The 10,775-nt window shown below is 41.9% G+C and overlaps 2 non-coding genes across 2 annotated transcripts; both read right to left on the bottom strand.

Annotated features, from left to right (window-relative positions):
• Nucleotides 1-249: 249 nt before the first annotated feature.
• Nucleotides 250-356, bottom strand: LOC112083607. The gene has a single exon (XR_002897743.1). It is a non-coding gene; the product is annotated as a small nucleolar RNA R71 (small nucleolar RNA).
• A 9,870-nt stretch (nucleotides 357-10,226) lies between these two features.
• On the bottom strand, nucleotides 10,227-10,333 carry LOC112083818. Its single transcript, XR_002897945.1, has one exon. It is a non-coding gene; the product is annotated as a small nucleolar RNA R71 (small nucleolar RNA).
• Nucleotides 10,334-10,775: the final 442 nt, after the last annotated feature.

Raw genomic sequence — 10,775 nt, 5'->3', positions numbered from 1 at the left:
CAGAACTCAAAGTTCCATGGATTAGCAATGGAAGATCCCTTGGAACACTTGGATCAATTTGATAAGGTGTGTGACCTGACTAAGATTAATGGTGTTTCAGAAGACAGCTTCAAGCTAAGACTATTCCCATTCAGTCTTGGTGACAAAGCTCACCAATGGGAAAAGAATCTTCCAAGAGGCTCCATTCAAACCTGGGAGCAATGCAAGCAAGCTTTCCTATCTAAGTTCTTCTCCACCTCAAGAACTGCAAAACTGAGGAACCAAATCTCTAGCTTCACTCAGCACAGCAATGAGAGTTTTGGTGAAGCATATGAGAGATTCAGGAGCTACACAAACCAATGCCCACACCATGGGTTTAGTGAGGCTTCCCTTCTCAGCACACTATATAGAGGAGCTCTTCCCAAGATTAGAAACCAGCTGGATACTGCTTCCAATGGGAACTTTCTGGGAAAAGAGATACATGCTGCTTTAGAGCTAGTGGAGAACTTAGCACTGAGCAATGATACTTATGGTGAAGACTATGACAGATCAAATAGGTCTGAAGGTTCAAGCTCAGAACAGAGACTCACTAGGGAAGTTAAGGAGTTGAGAAGTGAATTGGACAAGCTGAAATATATATAGATTTTAGGGTTTTATTCCCAAAAACTTAAGGTTTATTCCCTTTGTCTCTTGCCTCTTTTGTGAAAAGACTCCACTTAAGAAGAGAAATATCGATTTTTAAGTTTTTAATCAAGAGAGTTTGAGAGATCTTTGTGTTTAAAGCTGCAAATCCATCATTATCCATCTTCCCCATCTCCATCTCTCATCATTAATCATGCCAATCTTCTCAACTTGCAAAGGTTTAAGAGAGATTAGTATGATTAGTGAGTAGTCACCTTAATGAGGTTCTAGATGTGTAGGTTAGGGTGCTAAAGTTTTAGATTAGGAGTGCTTAGGGCTAGATTCATTGATTCATCTCTCTAAACAGCTGTTCTCTAGCTAGATCCTTGCGCATCACTTGAGATTTAGATTATGGGAATTTCAGGCACCAAAAGTGTTTGATGAAATTCCTGAAAGAGCTGTATTAGAGGTTTAAGCATTTGCTGCATGGTGATGTATTGTTATTTGCTTGAATGATCATTTAGAACTGTTTATTAATGCATACTGATTCATATTTCACAAATGATGATTTGGTTTAAAAATGGATCAGTGTAGGGGTTAATACCTTCATGAGAGGATTAATCTAGATTAGAGTTCTTAATCATTTGAATCATGTCTCATCATTGTCATTAGCATTCCTTGTTTAGCACCAAAGCACACTAGCCAACTATCGTGTCTAGAATCTCATTCCTCCATCATTTCATATTCACATCATTTGTCATTGCTTAGTTCTTGTTTGATCACTTCTTTAGTCATTAATCCTGTTTCAAGTATTTAGCTATCATTAATCAATCAAAACCTCACTTGTTCACTTGAATTGAGAAACTGATCACATAGCTTAGTGTCTATCACCACATTCTTGGATTGACAACCTTTTTTATGCTACTTTGACAAGGGGATTGATAGCCCTGAGACCCATAAAGTCTTATCTATCATTTGCACGATTGTTTTGCATTGCTATGAATTCATTGGAATGATGCTTGGCTTGAGAAACTTGATCATGTTCTTTAGAAATCGATTTTTGCAACAATTTTTCAAAATTTTTGAGAACTTTGTGGAACTTGATCTTGTGCTAACTTGTTTCTGAGAAAATATTTGGCAGATGACTGAGAGAACCAATGCTCTAGCCCGCATGACGAAAGGTCTTGCATCCAAAGACAAGAGCTTGGTCTCAGGATCTTCAAAGACAAAAGGAAATGGCAAAGGCACCAAGAAAAGCACAAAGCAAGAAAGGAGTGAACAAGAGCCAAAAAGAACAAGGAATGAGCAGAAAGCTTTGGTGGTTGCTTCTGGTTCCAAGAAGAAAGGAAAACAACTGGCTGTGGTCTCTGATGATGAACAAACTGAGAGTGGTTCAAGCAGCTCAGCTGGAGGTTCCCAAGGCGCCATTGAAGAGGCACCAAAGAGGATATGGAAAACTAAACCAGAAACACCTGATTATCTAGCCAAGTTTCAGCAGATGGGGATCCAGCAAGGGAGGTTCCCTGATGTGGAGTTTTTGAAGAAGATTGGCATCTATGAGGATGTCAAAACTTTGCTTGGGAACATGGTCATTGAATTCCTCTTGGAACTGAGCGAAGTGGCTTATGAGGAGGAATCTCAAGAGTTCTTGGCCTCTCTTGAAATTTATGTACATGCCAAGGGACCCAAAAGTGATTCAAGGAAGAGGTCTAGGAACTATTCAGTTTTAGGTGAAAGGGCATCTCTACACGGTGCCATTCAAGGAGCTGACTGAGATATTTGGATTCTCTGCGCCTAAAAACTTACCTCTCTCCAACAAGATCGGTCTTAGAAAGGAGGAAGTTCAAGCTTTGTGGGGATCCATTGCTTTTGGGAAGTACACAGCTGGAGCAGCTAAGTCCTCTTGGATAAGAAACCCAGTGCTGAGATATGTCCACAAGATCCTTTCTCACAGCTTGTATTTCAAGCTTGATGTAGGGAGAGTTCATTAAGGTGATCTGAACCTCCTTGGTGTGGGGCTGAAACAGTTGATGCCAACTCATGAAAATGGGAAGCCTTATGAAGGATATGCTTACACACCTTGCCTTGCCTCTCAATTAGCAAGGTCTTTGATGTTCTACAAGGAGTGCATTTGGGATTCAAAGAAGAAGGATGCAAAGCTGGGCCATGGTTGGGTTGTAACAAAGATTTTGAAGGCAAGAGGATACAAGTTTAAGGAGAGTAAGACAAAGCTTGATCTGATTTAATGAAGCTCATCTGTGCAAGATTGGTTTCTTTCAAGGGAGGGTTGGTGCCAAGCTGGTTTACAACTTCAAGTACTTCATGGATGAGCCACTCCAAGTTCTCCTGCCCAATCCCTCCATCACCACAGTCCAAGTAAAGCGCAACATTCACTTCTACTTGTTGAGGGAAGAGCTCTACAATGTCCATACTGATCCACCAATTCTCAAGTACAAGAAGGCTTGCAGAGAAGAAGCTTCCAAAGAAAAGAAAGCAGCCGCAGAAGCTGCTGCTGCTAGTGCTGCTGGTGCTGAAGATGATGGTCTGCCTCCACCTCAGAAACGTTATGGTGGGAACTTATACCACTTTGATGATTACAACTGGGAGGAGCCAGGCACCTAGGGGTTCAGAGCTCAGCCAAAGATTGGTGTCCTTCAGCAATGGTGCAAGTATCAGGACAAAACGATACACAAGATGGCCAAGTGTATCAAGGAGATGAAGAAAAGGATCAAGAAGCTTGAGAACCCTTGCCAAGATGGATCTCCAACACCGGTTTCACCAAGACACAGAGAAGAGGTTGGAGAGAGCTCCACCAATTGCACAGCATTGGTTCCATATGTAACAGCATGGGTGGATCTTGAAGCCTGTTCTGATGAGGCAAGCCATCACTCTTGGGAGACACCATCTGGTTACACATCAAACCCCTCATACTCCTTGGGGTCAGACTTCCTCAGCTCTTAGGTAACACTCCAACACTTGTACATATGCATGTAGTCTTTCTTTTTCTTTCTCCATTTTACTTGTTTTTTTTTGCTTTTACTCCTTTCTCATGGTTTTATAACACAGGGGACTGTGTTATTTAAGTGTGGGGGAGGAGTTTCATCTTTTACTAATCATATTTTCTCTGTTCTTATTTTCTACTTTGAGTCTTGAGTCACATTCTTGCATGCATTCATGTAGTTGCATCTAAGTGCATACAAAAACCAAAAAAATCAAAAAATCAAAAAACAATTTCACAAAAAAAAAGATCATGTAGTTGCATATTCATTTTTAGGATTGAGTCTAGTTGCATATTCATATAGGCTGCATCAATACAAGGGAGTGATGATAGGTTTTTCCTTGAGAGAATATCACTTTAAGAATTCAGTTCACTGCCCTAGTTTCTAGTTCTTTGATGCATGTAAACAAGAAAGAAGTCAACACTGATCCGTGCTTTGAACTTGTTGAGTGAGTCAAGCTTTGATTAGTTCCAGCCTTATCTAAGTAAGAACCATAATTTGACAATCTAATTATCATGTTTGTGCATGTCATTGTGAACTCGTGGGTACCCTTAAAATATTTGAGCTCTCTTATCCTTTTTACCACTCTTTTCTAGCTCAAATAGCTGTTCTCTCATCTTGAGACAGTTCCATACCTTGAACCAAACCTTCCTTGAAGCCTGAAACACTATAGTGAGAGATGTGAGGCCTTTTTCTGAATAAACTTGACAGAAAGTGTTGGGTTTAGGGCGACAAGAGTAGAGTTTCATGTAGATCTAGCTCTGCATCATGAGTCTAGAGTAGGATAGGAACAGATCTTGGGAAACACTGAGTGAAAAAGAGAGAGTTTGAGATGAGAACCAGGGGATGGAAAAGAAAAGAAAGCGGTTTGGGGTCTGCTGTTTGAAGAAAGAAAAGCTCTTGTGTTTTTAAAAGAAAAGTCTAGCCTCTAAGTAAAAAGAAAAGAAAAGAAGCCAAAAGGCTCAAGTGTTTGAAAAGAAAATAAAAGAGGCTAGACAATATTATGTGAGAAAGAGCTAAGTAGAAGGTTCAGACCCCAAAGCCTGAGTTTAAAGATGAAAATATGAGTCCCCTGGAAAGAAAAAGAGTGAGAGTGAAGTGAGGAGTGGGTTGATTAGGCAATGAATGCCTTGAGAGAGGAGTAGCTAGGATGTGATCTTCATGAGAGTAGAGTTAAGGTGAAGACCAACTTGGGGCATTGGGTAGATGGGATTCTACTCTTGTATGCACCAGTTGCCTTTTACCCTTAGCCTTCTGTTAAAGTTTATTCCTTCTTGAGTGATCCCTTGAGCTGCATTGAAACCACAAGCATTGAATGAGATCATCTTTGTGTCATAATCCTGTACCAAGACAAGTGAGTTCACATGATTTGCATAAGCATGATCCACATGAGCTTTAATGAATGTCAAAAGGTTGGAACTATGGCTGTTTGTGAAAACTTAAGCCTGAGCTTGATTCATTTTATGATGAGTATGGCAAAAGTTTTGTGAGTAATCTTGTTTGCACTGCATCTTAGAATTAGCAACTAGGACAATGAGCCTTGAATTATTTTAGTGATACATTTTCTCATTAAGGAGTATGAACTCCCAATGCATCCAACCTCTTTCTCTCATTTTCTCTTTTTGCTTGAGGACAAACAAAGGACAAGTGTGGGGGAGTTGATATGTTCATAATTTGCATCATTTAGGTTGTGTATTTCACTCCAAATCATGTCTTATTTCATGCATTTTAGGTTTTTAGGTGTTGTTTTAGGACTTAGGGGTTTGCATTAGGTCCAAATGAGTCTTGCATGTTTTGGAGTGTTTACAGGTGATTTGGAAGCAATTTGGACCTGAAAAGATGAAGCCAGGAGAAGAAATGATGAATGGGGCTTTAAAAATGGTGAAATCAGCCTTTTGGAGGTTCTTAGCGCTAGCCTGTACCGCGGGAAGCTTTTTCTCGGCTATTTTCATGTACCGCAGGTGGATTTCTCGGCCAAAACGCGTACTGGCTGTTCAAGTTTCTCGGCCAAAATTTTTGTGTGCAGATACATCTCTAAAATTGCGTTACCGGAAGGTCTTGCCGGCCGATTCAGCCTCCGGGGTATTCAGAAAATAACAAGATAATTGAGTTCAGATCTAAGAACAGTTATAATCTATAGATTTGGAGCATCGAGCTGGAAGATACGGCCACTGGAAGACAGACCTCTCTCGCATCCATTCCGGAGCAATCCCATACGTCTGGAAAGATTGCCTGTCCGGGGAGTCTTAACGTCCGATTCAGATTACAGGGTCTTCAGCAAAGTTGGAGATGATCATGTCACGGATCCATAACAGGTAGAACCATTGGATTTGAAGTCGTGAGAAGAGAGTTAAGCTCACCGAAAAGCACACCTGTCTCGCTACAGTTTCAAGACCGATCCGATGAATCACAAAGATTGCATCGGACGATGCCTTTCCATTCTGATTCAGTTGCCGGGGTCTTCATCAAGATTTGAGATCTTTGAGTGCTCATTCCAAAACATCTGAGATCATCGGGTTTGGAGCTAATTTCTGAAAGATACCGTCTCCGGAGTGAACACAGGTCCAAGAGCTTCCTTTTGATCGTTTCAATGCACTTCAGAAATGAGCTGTCCAGGGAACCTTCCACTTCCCAAGCGCCAAAGGTTCCTTCATCAAAGTTCGATATTATGGAGTGCCCTTTCCACTTCAGCTAGAATCAAGCCATTTGGATCTATATCCTGGAAATTACGCTCCCCTGAATGCGAAGTTGTCCAAGGAGATTTGAAGTCTGCGAGATGGTTTTGCGACCTGGATAACTCGCAGCGCTTAAAGGATAATTTCTAGGAATTGAGCTGCGTGTGGAGATGTGCGTGTAAGGTAACCCTGGGTGAGGTCAAAGGTTCCCGAGCAGAAAAAATGCTAAGTCCACAATTTTGCGACTTGAGCATGCGATTTGGCCGAGCAACGAACTGAACCGCATAAACGTTCGCTGTTTACACCGAGTTGGGAATGCGACTTGGGAGTGAAGTAGACCAACTCGCACACATATTTGAAGTCCTGTGCTACATGGTTGTGCGAGCTAGGGAGCAAAGGGAAATGAACCGCATGAAGACTCGCGGTTTACACCGAGAGAGGAATGCGGCCTGGCTTACATGGTTTTATCTCGCTGAAGCTTCTTTCTAGACCTGTGCGAATTGGGCATGCGACTTGAGACTAAAGGAGGACCAACTCGCACACATATTCTCCCCAGATTTCATCTTGGTCATGCGAGTTGAAGAGAAGAAAGACTGAATCGCATAAAGACTCGCTGTTTACACCTAGATCGGCATGCGGCTGAGATTGAAGGACTTAAGGCTCACAAGACTGTTTCTATGATTTGTTCATAATTTGCATCATTTAGGTTGGATAATTCATTCCAAATCATGTTTTATTTCATGCATTTTAGGTCCTTAGGGTTTGTTTTAGAACTTAGGAGATGCATTAGGTCCCAATGAGTCTTTGCATGTTTTGAGTGTTTATCAGGTGTATTTGGAGCTAGTTGGAACTGGAAAGATGAATCCAGGAAGTGGAATGGTGGTCAAGGCTTGAAAAATGGTGAAATTGGGTCTTTGGAGGTTATCGGCCATTCTCGCGTACCAGGAAGGTTTTTATCGGCCATTTTCACGTACCGCGGGTAGACTTTATCCGCCAAAACACGTACCGGCTATTGAATCTCTCGGTGCAGACACGTTTCCGAAATCGCCTGTCCGGGGAACCTTCCAGTCCGATTCAGCTGTCGGGTGCTTCATCGAAGTTGGAGAGGATTAGATCACGGTTTTATAACAAGTGGAATCATGAAATTCGGACGCGTGAGCAGAAAGTTAAGCTCGTCGGAAGGAACTCCTGTCTCGCTGCTGTTCTGGACCAGGCCGATGAGCTCTGAAGAATGCGAAGGACGGTGCTCTTCCAGGCCGATTCAGTTTCCGGAGCCTTCATGAGAATCAGAGACATTTGAGTTTGCTTTCCAGAACGTCCAATATCATTCAATTCGGAGCTATGAGCAGGAAGATACGGTCTCCGGAATGGACACATGTCTAGACGCCTATCTCTGACCGTGTAAATGCACTGAAAAGATGAGCCCTCCAGGAAGCCTTCCACTTCCCAAGCACCGAAGCTTCCTTCACTAAAGTTGGAGATATATGAGTCCGCTGTCCTCTGCAACCGAAATCACTCAATTCGGACAAGTATCTTAGAAGTTACACTATCCGGAATGCGAAGTGATCCAAGCTGCTCTGAATGCTGCCAGAAAGCCTTGCGACTTGGTTAACTCGCAGGCCTGAAGACGAATGCCTGGAAATTGATGCTGCTAGTTGAGAAGTGCGGGTAAGCTATCAATGGATGAGGTCTAAGGCTCCCGAGCAAGAAAATTGCTAAGTCCACAATTGTGCGACTTAGGCATGCGAGTTGGCCGCGCCTGGAACCAAGCCGCACGATCACTCGCAATCTACTCCGACTTGAGCCTGCGACCTGAGTGTAATGGAGACCAACCCGCATGGTTTTTACATTCCCCAGAAACCGCCTTGGTCCTGCGAGTTGAAGAAGAAGAAGATTAAGCCGCCGCAAGACTCGCAAAACACTCCTACTTGGGTGTGAGGCTAAGACAAAGCGATTTAAGTCTCACAAGACAAGTTCTTCATCTACTGCGACTTGGGCATGCTACCCGGGAGACACTGGACCAACCCGCAGGATTCCCACTTTATCCATTAAAGCCGGGTCAGGACCCGGTTTGTTCCGGGCTGACCCGTTTTGTTTTTAGAGAGATATAAATACTTTTTAGGGTTTTTTCCTAAAGAACTAAGCTTTATTCCCTTTGTCTCTTGCCTATTTTGTGAAAGGACTCCACTAAGAAGAGAAATATCGATTATTGAGTGTTTAATCAAGAGAGTTTAAGAGATTTTTGTGTTTAAAGCTGCTTTCTTCTAAATCTATCATCTATCTCTTCATCTATACACTTCTAATCATGATTAACAGCACATCTTGCAAATGATCTAGTGTGTTGATCATGATTAGTGAGTAATCTCCATAATAAGGTCTTAGATATGTAGATTAGGGTGCTTAAGTGGTAGATTAGTGAGCTTAGGGGTTAGATCATGCATATTCCATTCTCTACTACTGGTTCTCTATGCTAGATCCATACAAATCATATGTGGTCTAGATTCTGGGCATTTCATGCACCAAAAGTGTTTGATGAAATGCCTGAACCAAGGTTGTTAGAGGTTTAAGTGTTATTCATCATGGGAATGATTGTCTATATGCTTAAATGACAGATTAAACTGATTCTTAATGCTTGTTAACTCATGTTTCACTGATGATGATTGGGTTAGAAACTGTTTTAGCATAGGAGTTAATACCTTCATGAGAGGATTAACTTAATTAAAGATGTTTATGTTGAATGGTTTGCTTGATCATATGATTCATTAGCTCACTACTTTATCACTGAAGGCACCCTAATCCACTATCATGTCTAAGACCTTTCTCATCATCATTCATACATTCTCATCATTTGTCATTGTTTAGTTCTTGTTTAATCATTTCATTAGTCTTTAATCCTGTTTAAGTTTGTAGTTGTCTTTAGATAATCAAAACCACTCTTGTTTGCTTGAATTAAGAACCTGATCACATAGTTTAGTGTCTAACACCACATCTGGATTGATAAACCCCTTGTGCTACAAGGCAGGGGATTGATAACCTCTACAAAGAGCCTTGAAAACTCTTAGTTATCAATTGGCGCCGTTGCCAAATTGTGGTTTGTTTAGCATTAAGCTCTGATCTGTTCTTGTGATCAAGTGCTTACTTTCTTGTTTTTACTGATTACATTCAAGTTCTGTTTATGATTTCAGGTGTATGAACACCAGGTCTAGATCAAGAAGCTGTGGTCCACCTTTCCATCTCAACGACAACATCAATCTTTTGGTACCAAGGAGGAGAAGGGACAGACGTGGAAGACATATTGATCAGGCTGATATGGAAGACCAAAGAGAGCATGTGGTAGACATAGAACAACCAGTTCAGGAGCAACAGGCTCAGGGTAATGGAGCTGGTAATGGAACTAATTGGAGCTGGTCAAGGGTTAAATCAGGGTAATGTTCATCAGGAACAGGTGCATCACCACCAAGCTTATGTCCACCAGGGACAAGCTCAAGCTCATCAGCAGAGGCATCAGGCCAATGCACAGCAAATACAACAGGTGCACCACCAACATCAGCCCTTCCAACACCAGCAAAGAAGATATGAGCAACCACAAGTCTATGTTGGAGAGAATGACAGGGCCAATGCTCATCAGTATGGAGCTGGAATTCAGGCACCACCTGTGCAAAACAACAACTTTGAAGTGAAGGCATCCTTGTTGAATATGGTCCAGAACTCAAAGTTCCATGGATTAGCAATGGAAGATCCCTTGGAACACTTGGATCAATTTGATAAGGTGTGTGACCTGACTAAGATTAATGGTGTTTCAGAAGACAGCTTCAAGCTAAGACTATTCCCATTCAGTCTTGGTGACAAAGCTCACCAATGGGAAAAAAATCTTCCAAGAGGCTCCATTCAAACCTGGGAGAAATGCAAGCAAGCTTTCCTATCTAAGTTCTTCTCCACCTCAAGAACTGCAAAACTTAGGAACCAAATCTCTAGCTTCACTCAGCACAGCAATGAGAGTTTTGGTGAAGCATATGAGAGATTCAGGAGCTACACAAACCAATGCCCACACCATGGGTTTAGTGAGGCTTCCCTTCTCAGCACACTATATAGAGGAGCTCTTCCCAAGATTAGAAACCAGCTGGATACTGCTTCCAATGGGAACTTTCTGGGAAAAGAGATACATGCTGCTTTAGAGCTAGTGGAGAACTTAGCACTGAGCAATGATACTTATGGTGAAGACTATGACAGATCAAATAGGTCTGAAGGTTCAAGCTCAGAACATAGGCTCACTAGGGAAGTTAAGGAGTTGAGAAGTGAATTGGACAAGCTGAAATTCACCACTCATAAGCCAATGCATTTTTGTTGGAGAGTATGAGGAACCTTCTCAAATCTTTGAGAACATAAGTGAAGAAGGTCTTACCCAGGAGGTACTAAACTACATTGGGAATCAGAGGTTCCATAGATATCAGTATGGTAATGCCAATCCAAACCTTTCTTACAGGAACACCAATGTAGCTAA

The sequence above is a fragment of the Eutrema salsugineum genome, unplaced genomic scaffold (assembly GCF_000478725.1).
Source record: "Eutrema salsugineum unplaced genomic scaffold, Eutsalg1_0 scaffold_6, whole genome shotgun sequence".
Classification (NCBI taxonomy): Eukaryota; Viridiplantae; Streptophyta; class Magnoliopsida; order Brassicales; family Brassicaceae; genus Eutrema; species Eutrema salsugineum.
Note: the sequence above shows the minus strand (reverse complement) of the source record. Positions and strands in the feature narration are given on the sequence as shown.